Source organism: Leptonychotes weddellii, chromosome 14, assembly GCF_054177405.1.
Source record: "Leptonychotes weddellii isolate Sample4059 chromosome 14, ASM5417740v2, whole genome shotgun sequence".
NCBI classification, from domain to species: domain Eukaryota; kingdom Metazoa; phylum Chordata; class Mammalia; order Carnivora; family Phocidae; genus Leptonychotes; species Leptonychotes weddellii.
This window is the reverse complement of record NC_138382.1, coordinates 75,181,544-75,197,779: the sequence shown is the minus strand read 5'-3', so window position 1 is coordinate 75,197,779 and position 16,236 is coordinate 75,181,544. Positions and strand designations below refer to the sequence as shown.

Here is a 16,236-nt window from a genome sequence, read left to right as displayed (position 1 = left end):
CACACCCCCAGCCCTCCCCTCCGGCCCCCCTCCCCACTGGTGGTTAGCACAGCCACGCCAGCTGGGGCCCACAGCAGTCCACAGGACATGGGGCAGGGCCTTGCCTGCCATGCTCTTCCCGCCCCCCGAACCTTCTGTGCAGGCTCACCTGCGGGGACGTGGGGGCATCAGCCATCTGCAGACCCACGTGGACCAGATCTGTGAGCTGCCACTACAAGGCTAGCCCTGCACCAAGCCCTCTGCACACAGGATTTTGTAAAGCCTCCCAAAGCTCCAGGGGTCACAGCTCTGGCCAGAGCGAGGCCAGCTGCTCACCCCTCACCCCTCCGCTCCTGGGACCGACTCTGGCTGACCTGCCTGTAACCGCCTGGAAGCTGGGCTCTCTCCCACCACAGGCCTTTGTGGGGCCAGGTCTGCCCGCTATCGAGCTGCTGTGTGACCTCAGTCAATGTACGCCCCTCTCTGAACCTTGAGCTTCCCTCCCTCTCATGGAGCTGCTGTCGGAGCCAACAAGAGCATGCAGGCCCAGAGCACTGAGCCCAGCAGGTGACGAGTGACACGGAGACTCAGACTATCATGATGACAGCCACGGTGTTAGAATAAGACGTCAGGGGTTTCACTGCCACTGGGGCAGCAGCAGCAGATGTGGGCTGCGGGGCCGGGGGGGGGGGGCTGATGGGAAATGTCCTCCGGCGCAGAGAGGAGCCAAGCCCTCAAGGGGACCGAGGTGTGAGAGCTGCTCAGGACTGCTCAGATCCCAAGGCAAACGCCCCTGCTCCCTGTTGGCCCCTCAGGATCCTCCTGAGCCCTGGACAGAGCCGGCTCCGTTGGCCAAGCTCTTTTATTGCTCCAAGCTCTGTGCTGACAGGTGGGGGGTCCCTGCCAGCCCACCTAGCTGGTGAAGAAACTGAGGCTTCACAGAGGCAAAGGCACCCGTCCGAGGTCACAGTCAGTGGTAGAGGAGTGGAGGTGGGCGCCCAGGTCCCTCCAACTCCAAAGCCCGTGCTCAAGAAGGCTTTCTTGACCTGGATGGTCGTTCCCAGGGAGGGGGCCACCCGCCGAGCCCCGCCCTGGGAACGAGGCCGTGGCAAGCCCTCGCTGAGCACCTGCAGTCAGCCGGGCCCTGGGCGCCTGGGGTGTGAGGTTCATGGCCCAGCAGGGAGCAGTGGCTCCTGCCCATCAAAGTGCCCCTCGCTGGTCCGGCCCCTGAGAACCAGGCTGCAGGTTCCACCTTTCTCCTGGACGCTGAGGCCTTCCCACATTCAGATTTGCCAGCTAAAGCATGATGTGTGTCTTTCTGCTCACGTCTCAGTTTTCTCATCTGACAAATGGGTTAAGAATGCTCACTCCCAGGGACGCCTGGGTGGCTCAGTTGGTTAAGCGTCTGCCTTCGGCTCAGGTCATGATCCCAGGGTCCTGGGATCGAGTCCCGCATCGGGCTCCCTGCTCCGCGGGGAGCCTGCTTCTCCCTCTGCCTCTGTCTCTCATGAATAAATAAAAAAAAATAAAATCTAAAAAAAAAAAAAGAATGCTCACTCCCACCGGCTCACGAGGAGATGAAAGTGCTTGGTCCCTGGAGAAGGGCCACGTGGGGAGGAGTCCAGAGGCTCCCCAAAGGTGCCCTCCCCAGAGCCTCTGAGGCAGAGGGCTGGTACATTCCGGCTCAGATATTCCCACGAGTTTTGCATTCTGCTCCATCATTTATACACATTTATTTTACCCTAAAAATAAAGTTATAAAACACACCGATTTTAATTTCTATATGTTAAATAACTTTCCCCCTAAAATTCTTAAAACTGCAGAAAGATGTACTTTGTCTTGTGGCTTCCAGGTGCAAAAATGTCTCCCTTTATTTACCATTCACTGCGTGCCCACCTGTGCTTAAGCACGTGGCAGGCATTCATCTCATTCACTGCCCGAACGAGGCTCTGGGACAAGGACTTTGCATCCCCCTTCTACAGATCAGGAGACTGAGGCTTCTAGAGGTGAAGCCACTTGCCCAAGGACCAACCTCAGTCTGCAGCGAGGCTGGGACCAGAACCAGGGTCCGTGTGAGTCCAGAACTTGCTGGAGAAGTACAGCATTTCAAACATCACAAAAATGCATTCTGGGAGTTACCTTCCTGCCTGACTCCTGAACTGCATCATCTGGGGCCCTTGAAGAGGCACCGAATCTTTGGCTTCTCTCACTCCCCAGCAAAGGGCCACTGGGGCTGTGAAGCAAAGGTTCTCAGTATCTATTAACAACTTGCTTTGGCCGAGGGACCCACACCAAGGGATACTCACAGGTCCCAATCCCAGCCCTCCCACGTTCCAGCTGTGTGACACTGGACAAGTCAGTTAATCTCTCTGAGGCTCGGTTTCCTCATCAGGAGATTGAGGATAAAACCTACCCCGGCTACATACACAGGGGAAAGCCTGGACAGCGGGGGGAATGGTTTTGTTCTTGTCTTTCCGCCTGTCTGCATTATCTGATTTTGTCTTTCCTCAGCGGCCGGGGGCTCCAAGGGGCAGGATCTGTGTCTGCCTAAGTCACAGCCATAAAACAGCATCCGGTACATAGTAGGTGCTCAGTGTGTATCTGCTCTTGGAGAATGCATGTGTGTGTCATGCTTGTTTTAGGTGGGGAAGTAGACGCACCTGCTTTTACTTTCTAGAACTCAAGGTATTCTGTCTGGCTCATTAATGGGCTTGCTCTGATGGCTGCACTCTTGGGCACTCCTCTCTCTCTCTCTCTCTCTACTCCCTCTCCCTTCTACCTTCCCTCCCTCCCTCCCTCTTCTCTCAAAAAAAGGAAGGAAGGAAGGAAGAACAAATGGGATTTCCTTTACCCCTTCATTCACCCAATAATTAATTGCTGAGCAGCATATCGACCAGGCCCTGCGCTGGGCTCCGGAACACAGCACTGACCCAGACACAGGTCTCTGTCCTCCGAGTCTCTGATGAACAGGAGAGACAGACATAAGCACGCAACAGCTCGGCTGTCTCACCATGTGTGCAAAGTGGGATCCTGGCCCACTCAGGGGGGGTCAGGGCTGCTCCTTGGGGAAAGGGTGCGTAGGCTAACATTGAAAGGATGGGCAGGCCTCAGCAGGCAAAGAAGAAGGGAGAGGGCTTTCCGGAAATGACACAGAGTGTGGTGAGCTCAGGGGACCACAAGAAGCCACGGCTCACTGGAACAAGGAATTGGCCAGAAGAAGCACGATGTGGTCCAGGCAGATGGAGCACAGCAAGGGCCCCAAAATGTTAACAACTGCTACCATTATTAATGAAGGTGTCACAGCACCCACAGACAAGACAAGATGACCAGAGCCACTAAAAAGGGCGCCTGGGATTGGGGGGGGGTGCAAGAAGCCCTGTCCTAGGACCTGTGGGGTATGTGACATCTGCCTACCCCAGCATCCCCCACTTCCCTGCCTCATCCCCAGACCTGGGAGGGGGTGGGGACATGCTGGGCTGGTCTCCGTCCCCACTCAGGCAGAAGCCAGGTCAGTCAGAGCCCTTGATAAGGTCACAAGCCCCAGAGCAAGGAAACTTCAGAATGGCAGTGGGGGAGGGGCCCTGAGAGACCCAGGGAAGGTGCAAGCCCCCCCCAGACCGGGGAGCTAGAGAGGACACTGGCAGGGACCAAGCAGGGGCTGTACAGGAATGGAAACCGGGTGGTCATGGGGTCAGCAGGACCCCGCCCCACCTCCCCCGCCAGCACCCCTCCCTCCCCTTCCTGCCCAAGATGTGGCAAATCCCCCACTGAGAGCGACCAGCCAGCCGCACCTGAGCCCCACGAGGGTGGCCCACCTCCCGCAGCGTCCCCGGGGCTGCTGAGTGGGGGCTGGAGCCCCAGGCACTCTGGGCAGCCAGCAGCACTGCGGGCTCCGGACTGGCCCTTTAAGAACCAAGAGCAGAGGGTGGCCTTGACCTGGCCTCCGCACAGAAGTGACTTGTCCTGTCCTTATCCTGGTCCTGGGCAGCAGGAGGACCCCAGCCCTGGGACGCCAAGCAGCAATGGAGCACAGACAGGCACAGCCACACGCCTGTCAGCCTGGCCGGAACCCACCGGAGGCCAGACAGAGGCCATGACCACTTCACCTGCTGGTGCCTCCTTGGGCCAAGGTGGACACCCATCTCCCCTAGTGTCCCTGGGCCTTCACAAGCCTCACCTGGTTCCCAAGATTGGCCCCCAGCAGGGCTCCCTCCAGGTGGGCCCCGCGCTGCTGGTCGGCAGCCCCTCCAGGGGGCTAACTTACCATACCTCTGCCTTACCATGCATCTCCTCTCCACTCTGGCCACTGCACCCTCTCTAGGTCCTCAGAGTTGCCACACCTAGATGCCTCCAGACCTGGAACATGCTGTTCCTTCTGCCTGAAACACTCTCAGCATCTCCCATAAACTACCCCAAAAACCTCTTTGCTCCTTCTCAGCTTCAGGTAGGGCCAGCTAATTTAGCACATAAAAATACAGCATGCCCGGTTAAATCTGGATTTCAGATAAATAATGAATAACTGTTTATTATGGCTGGCAACCCTACCCTCAGGTTTCAACTGAAACATCACCTCTTCCAGGAAGCCCTCCCAGATGCACCCCCAACCCAGCAGCCTCCCACAGCATTGTGGAATGCCCTGTCTTGATGCTTATCCTAGTCTCCTACCCATTTCCCCACCCAACTGCAAATGCCAGGAAGGCCAGAAATCCATCCATCCATCTGCCCTGCATCCTGGCACCCACAGGACCTGGCATGAGGCATTCATCCCACAAAGGCTTTCTGCATCTGGAAGTAAAGAGCGGCAAGGTGGCCCGGGGATACCCTTGGCTGAATTCACCCCACACGGGCACCCAGGGCCTCCAGTCCTTCTCCCCCCGCCGGCTGGGCCTCCTTCTCACAAGCACCCCCAGCTCCACAGAGCCTGAGTCGAGGAAACCCAAATCAAGGTAAGAGCAGCTAGCGGGCTCCTCTCCTTTATTTTGAGGGCTGCTGTTAGTTTTAATTAAGATCATGTACCGCTCAGGCCCAGCAAGGGCCTCATCACGGGCAGTCTGGAAATCATAATCACCCACCGCAGCCGTGTGAGCTGCTGAGGTCTGGACAGGAAGCAGGACCCTGGGGGCCGGGGGGCAGAAGCCCAGGCAGCACGGGCTTTGAGCCCCGTCGAGCGCCTCGTCTGCCCAGCACACACACCATATACTTTTGAACAGAAGGGAAGCATTCGCTTTTTCCCCCACAGTGCCAAAAATAGCCCCATCTCCTGCCTTTGAACAGGAATCTCTTGGTTCCTACAAAAAGACAGGAGCGGCGGGGGGTGGGGGGGCCTGGAAGGAGGGGCCGTGCTGGCTGGCTGGACCCCTCCTCATGTCCCCAGCCCCAGGGAGGTCCTCGCCAGGCCTGACTTGCCGGGGCCCAGCCTCCCCGTGCCTGACTTCTCAGGACACCCCCAGACAGGGCAGGCCCCCCAGCCCCAGCCCAGGAGGTCGGAGGGGGCCAGACAGGAGCAGAGAGCACAGACCCAAGATGGATGAGCCGCTCCGCTCACTCGTTAGCTTCTTCCTTTCCATATTTGCTTGTTCGTTCCAACGGATATGCGCCAGGCTCTGTTCTAGGAGCCAGGGGGACAGCGGTGACCCCCGCAATGAGACGAGTCTGTCCTCAGGGTGCTCACAGCTGAATGAGAGAGGATGAGCTGAAGGTATCCTCGCCACCTGGTCTTGGGAGGCCACAGGCCAGTCCCTGGGCACCTCCCTCAGAGAGGCTGCCAGGGAGCTGGCACATGTGGAGGGCCAGGTGAAGAGCGCCCCCGAGCTGCCGCTCGCCCAGGGCACGGACCCTCATTCAACCTGGCAGCAGGCCTGTGTGAGGCCACCCAGGCTCAGAGGAGGGGTGCAGGAGCTTGGGGACCCACCAGGCCCTTATGCCAATATTTTCACACGCATTCCAGCCACAATCCTGGGAGGTGGGATTATCATCATCTGCCCATTTTACAGGTGAAGTAAGGAGGCTTGAGGGAAGGAGCTTGGCCAAGGTCCCAGAGCTCAGGAGAGGGGCCGGGCTTCTCACCCAGGCCTTGCTGCTCCCCGAGCAGGAGTGCCTGACATGACACTGCAGACAAGCCATCTCCACTCACGTCGCCGTCCCCTGACCCTCCAGTTCCACAGAAGACAAAGCAGAGGGTCAGGGTAGGAAGTGGCCACAGGGCTGGGAGGTGGAGAATGAGGGATCTGAACCCAGCTTCATCTGCTGCCAAATCCAGGACCTTTCTGGTTCCCACAGCAGCTTCTTAGTTTTTTTTTTTTTTTTTTTTTAAAGAGGCCACCTTCTGTCCCCAAAAGGCCAGAGTGGTAGGGGCACTGGGGAGGCTGGGGAGAGAGAGAGGGAGAGAGAGAGAATGGTACTCTGAGCCCATTTCCTAGCTGAAAATCCAAGCCTAAAATAAAAAAAGGAGAGTGCTATTTCTGCTTTGGGTTAAACATTCCTCAAAGCCACATTCCTCCCGCCCTCCTCCTTCTCCCCTGCCAGGGAATCCGGAGCACGGTGGCCTGGACGCCCCATCAGCTTCCTGGTGCCACCGCATGAGACCAGGAGTGCCAGAGCCAGCAGCTGCCCAGCACCCCTTCCTGGGCACCCCCCAGCATGGACTCAGTAGGTGGGGAGCACTGCCCCCTGGGTGGCCCCATCAGGATACCATCAGGCTAAGAAAAGGTGACTCCCCAACACATAGACACGGGACACTGGAGAAATGGAGACCCTGAAGGGGCAGCTAAAAGCCACAGCAAGTCGGGCTAGAATGAGGACCCCAGACTCCAACCTGGAGATCCATCCCCTCCTACCCCACCCCATCTGATTGCAGGTCAGGAGGACAAGCAGGTCCCACCGTGGTCAGAGGAGGACCAAAACAAAGCAACACATAGACAAACACTTTGGAAAGCCCAGACTCTTATACAGAGGTGTTCACATCACAGGCCTGCCCTGTGCATGGCTCCAGGTCGGGCACTGCACAAAAAACAAATCCACCACGAATGTCCCAACCCTCAAGAAGCTTACAGTCGCCCGGGGTGCTGCTACCAGGCCTCCAGCCCCTGAGGTCCCCTCTGTTGTGTCCCTGAGGGACTCCAGCCCCTGAGGTCCAGCCAGCCACACTGCACCTGTGGTCTCCCACTTTGTCCAACAGATGTTTCTTGAGGCATCCTGGCCATGCCAGGCATGGGCAGGGCAGGACGGCTGGGGGCACTCCAGGTGTATCCTGTTGATCTCCATGGCCTTATCCTCGGGCTGCCTCCTGCTTCACAGCCCCAGCCTACAGGCTCCCCAAGAGCAGGGATGGTGCCAACACTGGACAGTGGGACACACCACTCCTGAGCCCACAGGCTGGGAGGATCCCATGAGGTGAGCACAGCACTGGGCACCTAGTGAGCATTGGAGCCTCCCCTGGGACAGGCAGAGGCTGAGAAAGCCCCAGAGGCCTGGGGTGGGGCAGCCCCCTGATGCCCAATCCTACCGATATCCCCTGGACTTCTCACAACTGCTCGCCTGCTGCCTTCTGAGCCAAGCCGAGGCTGCCCCAAATCCCTTGCAGGAGGCGAAACATCTGGAACCAGTAGGGCCACGTACTGGTTCCAAGCTATGAAGCTGGAAGGATCCTACCCACCGTCTAACCTCACCTCCAGCCCAGGAATCTGGGATGTCCAGCCAGTATCTGATAAACAGCTGCCTGAATGCCTCCAATGATGGGGTGCTCACTACCCTACTCAGCAGCTCTAAGGTTATAAGGCTCACAGATTGTAGGAGCCAGGCACACAGAGGGAGGGGCATTGCTTTGCCAGACAAAGATTTGAGCCTGGGCCCCAATGTGGCCACTGACTGTCTGGGAAGCCATGGGCATGTCTCTGAATCTGCTTGGGCCTCTTTTTCTTCACCTGTAAAATGGGCACCATAGTCCCTACTCCCAGGGTTGTGGTGAGACCACAGGGCAGTAGATCTGTACTCAGTACTCACCGCTCAGCATGCTCACTTGGTAAATGGGGGCTGTCACTTCTGCTATCCCTCCCCAATGCCCCCAGCGCCCCAGGACAGATGGGCTCCCACAGGGCACCGTGGTGAGGGCAGGAGGGTGAGAAGCGGCAGCCAGGTTGCCTGGTCCCAGAGCTCAGCAACTGCGCCACCGACTTCTGACTCAGGTCTCCGGGCCGTCTGTGCCTCCCGCCCAAGCTCCCCCCCGACTCCCACCACCACGCCCCCCCCCCGCCAGGCGCACCTGCATTTACAACCTGCGCGGAGCTGCCCTCATCCACTCCGGACACATGCCGCGACCCCGTCACTCACGCCCGGAGCACGCCCACGCGAACCGGGGCTCGCACACGTGACCCAAGCCCCCGCCCCCCCCACACGCCCACACCGGGCACCCACGCTGGCTCACGATCACCCGCACACCTCCAAGGCAGCTTCTCGGCACCCCCACCCACAAGGGCCCGCCCCACCCCTCGGCCCGGGATCAAACACCGGCTGCATCACTCACCAGATGGGTGGCCTTGGGCCCACCCTGCTCCGCTGCGAGCCTCAGTTTCTCATCTGTAAGCGAGCACCACCCAGGATTCCTGGGAGGAGCTGGCGATGGGCGCGTGTGAACCTTGAGCTGGGTCCGGCAGAGACGCCTCTGATCCTTCCGCAATGTTGATTACAGATTCGCCCTCATCACTCATGAGCCGTCAGATTCCTGTCTCCACGATCCCTAACCTCACCCACAACAGCCCCAATTCGCAGATGAGAAAACCGAGGCACGAGAAATTAAGAACTGTGTCTGCGGCCGAGACAGCCCATGATCCCAGGTCAGCAGACACCAGAGCCCGGCACACTCTGTCCCTGGGGCCCTGGTGTAGCTGCCCCACAGAAGTCTCACCAGCTGGAAATCTGAACATCGTACAGAAAGGGAAATTGAGTCCCAGGGGCACTGGGGACACCACGGTGACTGTCCAGGCTGAGGGTTCTGGGACTGAAGCCCAGGCAGGTGTCTCTCTGGCCCTCCAAGGCTACGTCCATGCAGGGACCTAAAGTCCAGCATTCCAGAGCCTGTCCTCCCTCCCCAGATCACTGAGCCAGGAGCCCAATGCAGAATGATCCTGCTGCCAACCAGCTGGGCCAAATACAGAGGCCATCACATTTGCCACTCACTCCCAATTTATCCAAGGGCTTGTGACTGCTCACCCTGTGACCACCCAGGGGGTGGCCAAGGACTGCTGTCCCCTGACACGAAGAGCTTAGCAGCTTCTTTCCTGTGAGAGTATTTACTGAGCACTTACTACACACCAGTCCCTGTGTCCGCCTGTTGGGAAAAGCACTGTGGTCCATCCCCACGTCACACACAAGACACCCAGAACTCAGAGGGGCAAGGGGCTGGGCAGAGTCACAGCCAGAAGACAGCAAGCTGCCCCACAAACGCTCAATGCTCTGCTGTCCTGCCCTCAGCTGGGAATCTGACCCCAATTTCAAGCTACCTGGAAACTTGGCACATAAATTTATGACGTTCTCTGCCCTGGTAAATAGACCACACCCAGGACGTGAAAAGTGTTACATCTCAAAATGCCAGTAAGAAGGATGCTCTTTTTAATTGATACTGGTTTTTTTCCTTTCCTGAGAGGAAGAGATATTTAGGACAAGATGAACCAAATCAGAAAACAGCAAGACACCCCTGTCTCAACCCTAAGAGCCAACCCATCATGGCACAGTGGGGAGCACCCCAACATTTAGAGCCAGCAGTCCTGGGTTTCTGCCTGGTATTTGCCTTGTAACCTTGGGAGGAACACTTCATCTCTCCAGTACTTGATTTTTCCATTTGTAAAATAAAATAAAATTTGTAAAATAAAATTTGGACTATATGATCCCAAAATCTCCTCTAGGTCAAAGATCCCAGGGTTCTATTTAATAGTAATCAAAAGAATGAACACTGAAAGAGTGAGCTACTCTTTTCTTTCCCACAAAATCAGCAGTAATCAAAAAAAGCAGTAAGACTCAGTGCTGGCAAGAATGCAGGGAAACAGGCACTCTCTCATCCATGTTTGCTGAGAATGGAAATTGGAACATACTTTTTGAAGAGTGATTTAACAATTTTTCTATCAAAAGCCTTTTAAGACATCCCCAGGCTTTAACCCCACAGCTTCATTTTGGGGAATGTATCTTCAAGAAGAGCTACATGCAAAAATTTATTGCAAAGATGTTCATACAAAGATTGAATAGAAAAACGTTTGTCACGGCACTACTGATATTGGCAAAAAGAAGAAGGAGGAGGAGGAGGAGGAGGAAGGAAGGAAGGAAGGAAGGAAGGAAAGAAGGAAGCAACCAACCTAACTATCCAATGGCAGGGGATCAAATAAAACGTTGCATTCATATGATACACCGTTAAAAAAATTCATGCTTTTTATTTTTTTAATCATGTTTTAAACTTTTTTTTTAAGATTTTTATTTATTTGACAGAGAGAGAGAGACAGTGAGAGCAGGAACACAAGCAGGGGGAGAAGCAGGCTTCCCACCGGGCAGGGAGCCCGACGCGAGGCTCAATCCCAGGACCCTGGTATCCTGACCTGAGCCGAAGGCAGACGCTTAATGACTGAGCCACCCAGGCGCCCCTAAACTTTTTTTTTTAAGTAGACTCGATGCCCAGCGTGGAGCCCAACGCAGAGCTCCAACCCACGACCATGAGATCAAGACCTGAGCTGAGATCAAGAGTCAGATGCTTAACCAACTGAGCCACCCAGGCGCCCCTTAAAAATCATGTTTTAAAAGAATAGTTAATGATATGAGCAAACATTCACAACTGTCAGGTTTAAAAAAGTTAGAAAATAAAAAGTATATAATCCCAAATGTATAAGGTAATGAAACCTACACACCAAGTCCAATGGAATCTTCCTCCTAAATACACCCAGAATCTGTCTCATCCCCACTGACACCCAGTTCATCACCGTGACCACCCCCTCCACCAATCCATTCTTGGACTATAGATAAGAACACTCTCCAAACCCACATCTAACTTTCTCCACCACCTCCTTCCATGCCCCCCCCCATCTCAGAAAATGTGCCAATCCCTTCCCAGGGTCTTCGGGGCCCTTGGTGAGGAGTGACATGAGCCTGGCCCAGCCCCAGCCGCACTGCCCGCTGCCCATGATCTGCCCAGAGGGGCCGAGGTCTGGCCTTGGGAGGAGAGGAAGTTGGGGGGCCAAGAGAAAGGGCTTTCACCTCACACTGCCAGAATCTCTGGGGTGGGGTGGGGCTGGGGCTGGAGACAGAAGGAGCCAGAGGAGGCAGAAAGAGCCAGAACAGGTGTGAGGAGGAGGCCTGGGCTCTGTGACTCCCCACAAGTCCCTGCCCCTCTCTGGCCTCCTCTGCTTCTCTCTGCACAAAGGGGCAGGTGGCAGACCCACTCGGCCCACCCTGCTCTAGGAGACAGAGGATCCTAGGACTGAAGCTACCAAAAGTTTAAAGGGTCCCCTCAGAACCAGGCACCGTGCTAAACCCTTCACATGCCTGTGAATCCAACTCTGGGGCCTCTGGGCTGCTCATCTTCCACAGGAGGAAAGTGAAGCTCTGTGAGAAGGGGTGTGCACAAGGAAAGAGCCAGAACCCCAGCACATCTGGCCCTGGAGGCCCACTATCCTCCCTGAGACTCTGCTGCCAAACAGCCCCCCTTCCCTTTCTGGCCCACACTCTGGACCTCAAAGCATCCTCCCATTTGGATCCAGAGTCACATGGGCAGGTGTTACAGATGAATGGGCCTGCGCTCAGAGAGGGTAAGTGACCTGCCCAAGGTCACAGAGCCTGACTGAGGACCCAGCCCCCTTCTCCAGGATACTGAGTTCTTTCCTAACAGCAAATGTGGATGTTTCTTGCCCAGAGCCCACCCTAGTGTAACGCCCCCAACCTCAACTCCTCTTGCTGCTGTTCAGTCTCCCCTCCAGTGGAGAGAGGGAGCGGGCCTCCCTGGTCCCACCCTCTTGTGCCCAGGATACATAGGATTACAGAAGCCGCCTTCCTCCCTCTGGGCCTTCCCTCTCCTGGGTGGCTTATTCCTTGCCTGGCTGTGGGGCCCTTCACAGCCCGACCCATTTGTCCCCAGATGGGTACCAGGTACTGCCTCCCCCCACGGCAACGTCTTGCCCCCCTCTGGCTGAGCAGCACTGGGTGGGGGGAGCGATCATCGGAGAATATTCCTTCTCTTACAGGAAGGGACCCTCGTGTGACCTTCCCAAAGCCAGGGAGTTACAAGAGCCCAACTGGTGACACCCGGTATCTCTTCACCCCAGACGCCTGACTGTGAACGAGGGTCCCCTTCTCGGCTCTGGGTGGCAGAGGGGTTAGCTGCTGGCTACCCAGACCTCCCCCCGCCCACGGTTGTTCCTCCCTTCCACAAGGTGCCACGTGCCGGGCACCATTCTGGGCATCAGGAAAAAGGCTGCAGAGACTCAAGGTTGGCAAGCAAGGTCAAGGCAGAGCCTGGGCTGACCAAGAGCAACAAGGAGCAGGCGACCTCCTCCGGGTCCTGGACAGAGGGTCCCTGGGGAGTGCTGGGAGCACCACAGGGAGAGGCTAAGGAAGGGAGGCGGGGTGGTGTGTGTCTGTTGGGGCCGCCTGGCTGGAGCCCAGAAACCTTTAAACCAATGCAGCTCAGACCGCAACAAATGGCTCGAGCCCCATAAGCTTGGTTTTTTGGACCATCTGGCTGGTTTCCATCTGAAGGCAAGAGTTACATCCCTCTCCTTCCCGTTTCCATGTCTGCGCCCAACCCCGAGTGAGCACTCGATGAATGGCAGGTGAGGGCAGAGCAGAAATTACCAAGTGGGGGTGTGGGGAGACCACTGCAGGTAAAACAAGAAGCTGCTAGGATTCGGGCTCACGGAGGATCCCACCTTTCTCTGCGTCCTATGGGCCAGGCACAAAGTCCGGGGCCGTGGAAAGATGCCCCGTGTGGAGAGATGAACTTTGCCCACGAGATGTATTTATGATCAACTCAAGATGAAGCTGAATCGTGTAGTCAAAGCGACATTTGGAACGACTGCTCCCATGCATCCTTACATCCTTGACAAGTGTTTGTCGCGCCTTAAAGAGGACCCTTTACAAAAGGCCACGTATTAGGCTATAAGGGAATTACCCTGTTGGTGCCTTAGGAGCCAAGTACCATGAGTATACCCACTTTGCAGATGAGGAAACCGACGGTCACTTAGGGGAGGGGCTGGCCTGTCCCACAGCCTGGGCACGCAGGGTTGACAACAGCCCCACCAACAAGCTGGAAGACAGTGGGCCAGGCCTCCAAGAAACCGGGCTGCTGGCCACACTGACTCCTGCTCTCCCAGTCCCGGCTGGGCAGGGGCCCCCATCAGGCTTGAACCTCCTGCTGCTCCTGGATATGAGCTGTGCCAGGAAGGGGGAGGATTGCACGACGGGGCATGATGATTTACAAAATCTCATCTGCAGAGGAGGAAAAAATCTCCTCTGCAGTGTTCAGCCTGAAAGCCGCAAGGTTTTAGTTAGGCTGCATCCAGATGTGTCTTAGACCTCCTCCTGCCCAAACACCCCCACCACACACACACCAGGACAGTCTCTCCCACGGAGGAGGAGAGTCATCACCAAGGGTGGCAGCCAGCGATGACTCAGGTGTGAACATCTGGGCTCCCCTCTGGGCACTGCAGCCAGCTGTGCTCTCCCGAGGTGGCCTAGGACCCCCCAGAACCAGTGTGGGTCTTCAGATGGGGCTCTTGGGAACCAAGATCTGCGTGACAAACACCTGTCAAGGACGCAAGGCCCTGGACCCAGCCCAGACCTCAGGACTGAGAAATCGGAGCGCAAAGCAAGCGGTGCACTTGGAATTTAACAAGCTCTCCCACAGACTCTGACGGCCCTTGCTCAGTGCTCCTCTCTTGACCCCACACACAGAGCCCCTGGAACACAGAGCAGATGGCTCCAGCGCCCATCAGAAGGAAGCCCATCTGGGGGCCTTAGGACAAGCTGGAGGCTTTCTCTGCTTTTCCCACCGGGAGACTTTTCATCAACAAATACCTGTGGACCTACTAAGTGCCAAGCAGCAGCAAGGGAGACAGATGGGAAGCCAGTGACCCCCCGCCCCCTCCCCCAGCCCACACCTAATAAAGGCTCTACAGAGGAAGGTACTCGGCTAACTCTCTCTGATCAAAACTGTTCCATGTCTCCAAAGGCCTTTAAAAATAGCCCAGGCCGGCTCAGCACTACCAGACCCGTTCCTAACAAAGCCCTGTTGACTCAACTTCTCCTGAAGTTGACAGATGTGCCCAGGGGTGGGGCGGGGGGGGGCAGCAAAATGACCTTCCCCCCCAACCCCTTCCCATTTAGAATCCACCATCAACGGGCTGATGGCAGCAAACAGACAGGGACCCACAGAAAAAAAGCCCCTCCTGACTTCTCGGCCTGAGTTCTGAGGTCTTTCAAGGGGCATAACTTTGGAGACGGACGGAGTTTGAGTCCTGACACCATGTGGTGACTGGCCGTGGATCTTGGGCACAGGACTTCACCTTTCTGAGTCTTCGTTTCCTTGTCTGTCAATGAGGTTGGGAACAGTGCCCACAGCGTGTAAGATGATTCTATGAACTAATGGTGCCAAGAGCTCGGCATGTGACATGCTCAGGAAGCAGGCAACCTGGCTTCATTCAGCTCACAGTGGGCCCCCCTGCTCCACCAGCATGGGGACGCCCTGGTTCAACCCAAGCCCACCACTCCTGTCAAAGCCCGTGGTGCCCTCTGCCTCCCTGGGCCCAGGAACCTGGGAAGTCCCACCTGCAGCCAGCCTGAGGACCCCTATGGCCCACATCTGGACAGAGCCCAGCAAGTCTCACAGAAGAGCAGCCAAACTGGGCCACATCCCCGTTCCCCCCATCCCCCCAGGAGGGTAAGAGCAGTAAGGACCAAGTCCCGGTCCTTGGAGCCTCCACGCTTCAAGGAGCAGCTACTGGGATGTGAGTTCCTTGCTGGAGAATTCCACTGGAGAAGGACCAGTACCTCCCAGCAGACTAGCGCCCACTCAGGAAAGCCCCCTTTGTTCTAAGCATGTGGGGGCGAGGGGCAGGTTGCTGAAGCGTGGGCTTGGCCAGACCTGCCAACGTGCCCAGAAGACCGATGGAGGGGGGGAGGGGGGCAGAGGTTGTGCAATGCACCACCAGAAGCTGCCTCCCAGGCCTCCATCAACGCAGGAGGCTGGCAGTCAATCTCCTGCCCCTGGGAAGAGTGCAGAGGGGCTGGCCCCCCACAGCTGCCCAGGTATGGGGTCTGAACTCCAACCCACACCCAAGGCCAGTGCCCCCTTCCAAGTCACACACCCAGGCAGGAGCCCTTCCAGATCATGCAGCCGTCCTTCTCCCGGTCCCCCCCCCCCAAAGAGCATGTGGTCATGACCCGGTGCCATGAACCCCTGGCAAGTTGGGGTGTCCCCCCAAGAGGCTGCAGGGAGGGGAGAAGTCCGTGATGGAGAAACCGAAGATGCGAAGGTACAGGACAGTTGTGAAGTTGAGCCAAGTGGAGAGACACACTGGACCAGCTCTGGAGAAGTCCGAAATGGGCAGATCCTCCTCTTAGGGGGGCCCCGGACGGTGACCTGTTGAGATGGCCCAGACCACCCCCCGCCCCCCACCCCCCCCCCCCCCGCTGTATCAACCCATTTCCCAATGTGGTAGATAGAGATAGAAAAGGGGAGGTGAGATCAGGGCCAGGGGAGAATTCACCCTGTAAATCCTGCAGCCCACAGGGCGCCCAGGACCCCGCGCCGCCGCCGCCTCGAGCTCTCTGGCAGGTCTCGCCCTCCCCACCCCCCCCAACGCACACGATCCGGGCCAGGGAGGGGGCGAGAGGCCCACCTCGAAGCAGCAGCAGCAACAGCAGCGGCATCGTGATGCATGAATCACCCACCCCGCTGTGCTCGTGCCAGTCGGCTCCGCACAGCCCCAGCCACCGCGCCCCCGGGAGCCCCCTCCCCGACCACCGCCCCTCGCCCTGGCACAGCCCGGCTCTTTCGGACAGCTCTGCAGAGAGGGGGCTGCGGGCGGAGGGGGAGGGGGAGGGCTGGAGCCGGCCCTCCCGGCCCGGGGGTGGCCCCGCGCGCGCCGACAGGCGGCACCCGTCCCGGGCGTGGGGGGGAGGGGTACCCTAGAACAATAGGGCCAGGTGTGGGGCCGGGGGCGCGGCCGGGGGCTGCGCAGGGGTCCGCGCGGAGGCTGGGCGGGGAATGGCCGAAGGAGGGGTGCG

General features: G+C 57.5%; 1 protein-coding gene across 1 annotated transcript in view; it reads right to left on the bottom strand.

The window, feature by feature from the left end:
* Positions 1–16,236, bottom strand: part of NCS1 (neuronal calcium sensor 1) — a 52,429-nt gene that overhangs the window by 35,913 nt on the left and 280 nt on the right. The window lies entirely within an intron of this gene.